Raw genomic sequence first — 7,478 nt, 5'->3', positions numbered from 1 at the left:
GTTTTAGCTATGTATCTCATTTCCATACATGTATGTTTCATTAGCATACTTTCTCCCCACCTAGGGGTGTGAATCTTAATATTTAAATCAGCTCTTTGCCCTACTCCACTAATTCTGTTTTTGTTTTCAAGCCTCCTTTATCTAAGACTGTCTTCTCCTTATCATTGCAATTGAGCATTAGTTACAGAACAGAGACTTTTGCTTGGGCTATGTGTAGTGGTTTCTAGGTCAAACCTAACAACAGGGTTTAGTGGGTTTGGGCACCCCTCGGCCTGCACAAGCAGTTCATCATACACTGGCCAGGGCACGTGCAGCAGGGGCACACTTGAGCTGCAGTGGCGGTGCACTCAGGGTACTTCCTCAGAGAAGACCCCAGTGGGGAGGGTGGGGATGCAGCGAGCTCCTCATCCCAATTGTCTGAGGGCCCTGCATGCCCTGAGCTCAGGCAGCATGGGCTGGGCAGCAGTACAACAGGGCGGGTGGCATGTAGGGGCAGACTGGGAAAGCGGGGTCTGTAGCCATGGCTGCAGATGCTGCCAGTTGCTTGGCCTGTTCAGCCCTTTTAAGGAGGCAGGGGAGGTGGGCTGCCTGTGGCTAGCACCCAGTGGACCACTCCTTACTATTGACTTTTTTTTAGTTTTTCAATGTCAGCATCTTCCCATTGTCTTGTACACCAATCTACCAACCTTCTGGCTTCTCCTGTATTTAGGGTTGGTTTGCCCTTGGCTGTCTCCACTGCTGACAGTGGCTGTATCCCCACTGCTTCAGTTTTAGGGTCAACTTCCACTATCTGAAGCCTGTGGGAAAAGGCATGGTGGTGCTGTCTCCCAGGGCAATATGCTGTTTGGTAGTCAAACTCAACCAGCTGTTCTAACCATCCAGCCAGTTGTCCTTTGGGTTGTTGAAAATTGTGAAGCCACCAGGGGAAACTGGCCTGTTCTTAATGTAAAGCATCTCCCCAGAAGGAAGTGTCAAGAATGTTCAGTAAAGGTCACCATAGCAAGCAATGCCTTTCTTGTAATTGCATATTGGAACTCAGCTTTGTTTAAGGCTTGGCTTGCTTAGGTTAGTACCTTTTCCTGGCTTCCTTCAACTTGGGACAAAACAGCTCCAATGCCAACGTCGCTTGCATCGGTGTCCAACAAGAAGGGTAACTGAGGCTTGGGCTATGCTAAGATAGGGGATGACATGAACCACGGCTTTAGCTCTATAAAGGTATCTTGACATCCCAGGTCCAGATTAACTTCACTTTGTCAGAGAGCTTATTTAAGGGGCTTGCAATGGTAGCAAGATCTGCCACAAATCCTCTATTATAGGAGGCTAAACCCAAGAAACTGTGCAGTTATGTTACATTTTGAGGTACTGGCTTCCCTTCTCTGAATCTGGGCTTTTCCCTCCATGGAGGTCACCTGTCCCAAAAAGTTCACTTCCCTGCAGAAAAGATGACATTTAGCAGGTTTAATTCTTGAGTTGGCTTCCTTCTGCCTCTTTAACATTGCTTTCAGTTTCTGCAAGTGCTCCTGAAAATTTCAGCCTATCACAATGACACCAGGAAGGAGATACCTTGCAAATCTGCTAACACAATATCCATCAGTCTCTGAAATGTACTAGGAGCATTGCATAAACCAAAAGGCTTAACATAAACTGAAAAAGTCTGTTCTTAGCACAAAAAGCTTTCTTAGCTCTGTCCTCTGAATGCACTTCCACCTGCCAGTACCCATTAGCCAGGTCAAAGGTGGAAAACATCAAGCTTTGGCCAGGAGGTGTAGCATGTCACCAATTCAAAGTAAGGGGTAGGCATCCTTAACAGAAACATTATTCGGTCTACAATAATCCACACAGACCTGCATACCTACCCCTTTCTTCTGCACCAACACTACAGGGACAGCCCATGGGCTGACAGAGGGCCTAATGATGCCTCTTTCCTCCATATCTTGCAGCTGCTCATCAGACTAATGCTGGAAATGGATGGGTACTCTTCTAGGCCCCTAATTGACAAGTTTGGTATTGCCAGTATTAATCTAATGCTTTATTAAACCTGTACATCTTAGGTCATAGTCTCCAAGGCTGAGTACATCTGCATATTCCAATAGTACTTCTTGCACTGCCCTCATTTGCTTGGGTTTCGGGCCATGATGACTCCAGGCCAAGTGCCCACAGCAGCTCATGTATTCAGCATCCCACGCTTCAAAATAGCAGCAGGAGTGCTTTAACTAAAGCTCATTTGATGAAGTGCCCCTGCCACCATTTTGAAGTGTGGGGATGCTGAATATATGATGTCGAAGCTCCTGAGCGTGCTAATTAGCATGATCCAGCAGACTTGATTAATCACATCTGCTCCAACGCATGCTAAATAACATGCGTCGGAGCGGGCATTAGGCATGTGTATAGATGCCCAGTAGCAATTCAGGAGCTAATTCTGAGTTTATGTTGTCCCATCACTGGTTTGAAAGCATGTCGTTATCAGAAGGTCTAACTTTAAGAAGTATAAAACCATGAAGCTGGCTGCTGCTCAGCATTCAAGATTCAGTAGTGCTTCTGATAAGAATGGGTAATAATATTCTGCCTGCCTAAAATTCCTCCTTGAACATTTACTTAGAACTGTTATTCAGCACTTTCTCTCTTGAAAAGATCTGCAATATTGCTACAGGATGCCTAGCAGCTCATGCACTTCAACCCGTGTAGAGGCAGGATTTCATCGCTGTGCACTTCATCCTGAGATCTGTCAGGATGAAACATGCTGTATCGACATAACACTGCTATTTCTACAAATATGAGAGGTTCTTCTTCTTCTTCTCCTGTCTTGTCTGAAATTGTTGATGACAGGTGTTTAGCATAATTCGTAGATTTGTTAGAATCTGACTGGGCCATGATGTGAGCACTTTTGCTATGGACCTTATGGGAGTTGCAACCTGCACTACTGCATTTCAATGCTTGTCAAAAGTCCCAAATACTTTGGTTCTATGATATTGTTTATTTGTGTTGAGGTAATACCCACTGGTACAGACCAAGACCTGTTTTCTAGGGCTATGCGAAATGGCACCGTTCCGTTTTGCCTTGAGTTTCAATGGTTTGAGGGAACAGTGTTTCGTCTCGAATTTCATTTCAAGTCGAAACAGCTGTTCCATTCTGTTCTGTCAAAACAGAAAGGTTGTTCTGACACTGTTTCGAGTTTTGCTGGGGTTGGGAAGTCAGCTGGGCTGCATCGTGCCAGGGAGGAAGCCAGCCCAGCTGGGCTGCTTTCCCGTCCCCCATGCTAGATCAGTCCGGGGGCAGAAGGCAGCCCAGGTGGGCTGCTTCCCGGGGCCCCATGCTTGATTGGTCCAGGAGCGGGAGGCAGCCCAGCTGGTCTGCTACGTGGGGCCCCATGCTACATCACAATGGGCTGCCTCCCACTCCCAGCGCGATGTAGTGGGGAGCCCCAGGAAAGCAGCCCTGCTGGGCTGCCTCCAGTCCCCTGCCGGATCTTGTGCTGGGGATGGGAAATCAGCCCAGCTGGACTGACATCCTATCCCCAGCCTATGGTCGAAATGTTTCCATTTTCCAAATGTTTTGACAAGCCTCGTTCTGTTTCAAGGCTATTTCGACCACCTTTGTTTTGTTCCAATTTTGCTCTCAAAATTGGTCAAAACAGTGTCAGAACGAAACAACCAGCGAAATTTCACACAGCCCTACTGTTTTTCCTAACATAAACCCAAAGCAAAAACTCTCTCTTCCACACAGATACTACAAAAGTAAGAGATGAGTCAAAAGTTCACTTGTTCTCCAGTAGATGACTGATACTGTACTTGACTGGATGGAATACATACCTAATTGACACTTATTGTCCTATAAATGATTGTACATTTGTAACATGCTGTTCTACTAACAGACTTTTTTACTGTCTCTGACTCAAAGAGCACATCTACCTGAGACGCTTACTGCGTAGTAGCTCATTAGTATTGCGCAGTAGCATTACCAAGCATGAACCATGATGCAATGTTACTGCGCAGTAGTAACAAGTAAGTGTCACTAGGCAACCATACCAGGACGCTATTGCACAGTAATGCCAGTTACTGCACAGTCATTTAGTACTTGGTTATGTGAGTACTAAATGACTGTGCAGTAACAACTGTACAGTGAACAGCTCATATAAATGTGCCCAAAATATGTACAAATATAATATGGAACTGGAAAAATTGAGCCTCTTTCTCTGTTTCACATGGCTGCAACCACATGGTTAATTGTGAAGAGAAAAATTAAGGAAATACTGGGCATCTTTAATTATCTACCAGGTCCTGTCTATAAAACATTTAACTTTTTGTCACAAAGCCACTTCTAAAACCAATTTCATTTTTGCTGGGTCTAAATTTAGAAAATCACATCACATGCTTTTCATCTCTTAAAATATTTTTTCCTTCTCTATATGAAGTCCACCAAAGTTTGAACTGCACAAAACAGAGATCCAATTTGTTTGGTTAGCATGGGGCAGTCATCCAGGAACCCAGGGTGACAATCTGCCCTGGGGTTCAACAAAAGCTAAATGGTCAAAGATGTTTTGAACAAAAATGTTTGGGCCTTAATGAAGCAAAGTTTTCTGAAAAGCTTTGTTTCATTAGAAAGTTTCTGATCAGTTCTAATAAAAAATTAACTATATATTAAGGCCATAAGCAAAACAAAAAAGGTGTCCCTGTTTTTTATAGTGTCTTTTTTACTGAAGGCTATATTGAAAAGCAGTCTTCTGCTGGTATAAATTAGCTCCACTGAAGCCAATGCAGCTAAAATTTACATCAACAGTTTTTCACTGTCATCTTATCACTTTATCTCCCCAGTGCTCCATTTCAATCCCTGCAACAAAGTGGTAGTTGTCATGTAATAAAATGTGAAGGGCTATCAATGAGGTTAAAGATATAAATGAAGCTCAGTATCCCTCACAAAATCTAATTGCTCTAGTTCACCCTTATTTTTTTTCTTTTGAAAAATGTGGATGTGTGCTTAAGGCAGACAATTTTTGTGGGGTAAATATGATATCTTTTATTAGACCAACTAAATAATTGGAAAAATTGTTCTTTGCAAGCTTTCAGACACAAACACCCTTCTTCAGGCATAAGGAAATTCTGCTGTTGTTTTGTGTTCTCTTGGATGGAATAGAAGCCAGTGGGTGCTTAAGAAATTCCAGCATGTACATAATTAACAGAGATCAAAAGAAGATTCATAGATTCATTCATAGATGCTAGGGTCAGAAGGGACCTCAACAGATCATAAAGTCCGACCCCCTGCCTAGGCAGGAAAGTGTGGCAGGGTCACATGACCCCAGCCAGATGCCTGTTCAGTCTTCTCTTAAAGACCCCCAAGGTAAGGGAGAGCACCACCTCCCTTGGAAGCCCATTCCAAATTTTGACCACCCTTACTGTGAAGAAGTTTTTCCTGATATCCAGCCTAAATCTGCTCTCTGTCAGTTTGTGACCATTGTTCCTTGTTACCCCAAGAGGCGCCTTGGTGAACGGAGCATCTCCGATACCTTGCTGCGTCCCCCTAATGAATTTGTAGGCAGCCACAAGATCACCTCTCAGCCTTCTCTTGCGGAGGCTGAAGAGGTCCGGGTCCCTTAGTCTCTCCTCATAGGGCTTGTACTGTAATCCCCTAACCATATGAGTGGCCCTCCTCTGGACCCTCTCAAGTCTATCAACATCCTGCTTGAAGTACAGCACCGAAAACTGGTCGCAGTGCTCCAACTGCGGTCTGACTAATGGCGAATAGAGGGGAAGTATCACCTCCTTGATTCTATTTGTCATGCATCTGCTGATGCATGATAAAGTGCAGTTAGCTTTGCTGATGATTTTGTCACACTGACTACTCATGTCCATCTTGGAGTCCACTATGACTGAGATGCCTTTCTGCTTCTGTGCTGCTGAGAGGGTCACTTCCCAGCCAGTAGGTGTGCTGGATATTTTTGCACCCTAGGTGCAGCACTCTGCACTTGTCCTTGTTGTACTGCATCCTATTGTCTACTGCCCACTTTTTTAACTTATCCAGGTCCGCCTGCATTCATTCCCTACCCTCTGGAGCGTGCACTTCACCCCACAATTTAGTATCATCCACAAACTTGGACAGAGTATACTTCACACCCACATCCAAGTCACTGATGAAGATATTGGAAAGTACAGGTCCAAGGACCGAACCCTGCTGGACTCCACTACCCACATCCTTCCAGGTCGATACCGACCCATCTACTACCACTCTCTGGGTGCGACCACTAAGCCAATTTGCCACCCACCAGACCATGTAAACTTCTACGTCACAGCCTCTTAATTTATTTATGAGAATAGGATGAGATACGATATCAAAGGCCTTGCTAAAGTCCAAGAAAACAACATCCACCTCTACTCCTGCATCTAAGCATTTTGTGACCCTGTCATAAAATGAAATTAGATTGGTCAGGCATGATCTACCTGCTACGAATCTATGCTGGTTTCCCTGCTGCATTATTTTTCCCACTGGACTCCCACAAATATGATCCTTCATAATCTTTTCAAAGACCTTTCCAAGGATGGAGGTGAGACTGACTAGCCTATAATTACTCGGATCCTCCTTCCTCCCCTTCTTGAAAATAGGGACCACGCTGGCCCTTTTCCAGTCCTCCAGGACTTGACCCAAGCACCATGAGCACTCAAACAGCCATGCCAATGGTTCTGCTATGACACCAGCCAATTCCCTCAGTACTCTCAGATGCCGCTTATCTGGGCCTGCTGACTTGAACACATCCAGTCCATCCAAGTGACTCTGCACCAAGTCAGCATCGACAGTTGGTAGGCTGGTGTCCCTCTGATGCCCATCTAAGAAGCCATTAGGAGACTTATCTTGAGCCTTCTTCAGGAACACTGAGGCAAAAAACTCATTGATGAGCTCAGCCTTGTCCCTGCTGTCTGTCACTAATTGCTCTGTCTTGTTTAGTAGGGGTCCTATGCTGCTCCTCGCCTTTCTTTTACTCCCTACATACCTAAAAAAAGACTTTTTGTTGTCTTTAATTTGTGTTGCCAGCTTCAGCTCTGTAGTTGCTTTGGCTTTTCTAACTGCCTCCCTGCAAGTGCGGGCCAAGTAAGTATACTACTCCTTGGTAGGTTCCCTCTGCTTCCACCGCCTGTATGCCTTCTTTTTTGCCCTTAGGCTCCTGTTTAGCCAAGGAAGTTTTTTGGCTTCTTTTCCCGTTTTCCCTCGTACTGGGATAGTCTCCCTCTGTGCCCGAAGGATCGCTTCCTTTAGAAACGACCACCCTTCTTGGACTGCCATCTCACCAATACTCTTATCCTAACTATCAATTATTTATTGATAAATATATCACTTATTTGTGGGTGGTTAGTATTGCTTTAGTTAACTGGGCATCATTGACTAGACTCCTATGCATACTGAATTTAGCCTTCCTAAAGTCAAGCACTTCCACCCTATTAATTATTTTACCCACCCTACACCATATGGTGAATTTGATTGATTGATGGTCA

This window comes from Alligator sinensis, unplaced genomic scaffold (assembly GCF_000455745.1).
Source record: "Alligator sinensis unplaced genomic scaffold, ASM45574v1 scaffold983_1, whole genome shotgun sequence".
Classification (NCBI taxonomy): domain Eukaryota; kingdom Metazoa; phylum Chordata; order Crocodylia; family Alligatoridae; genus Alligator; species Alligator sinensis.
The sequence above is the reverse complement of the archived record's forward strand: the minus strand, read 5'-3'. Positions refer to the sequence as shown.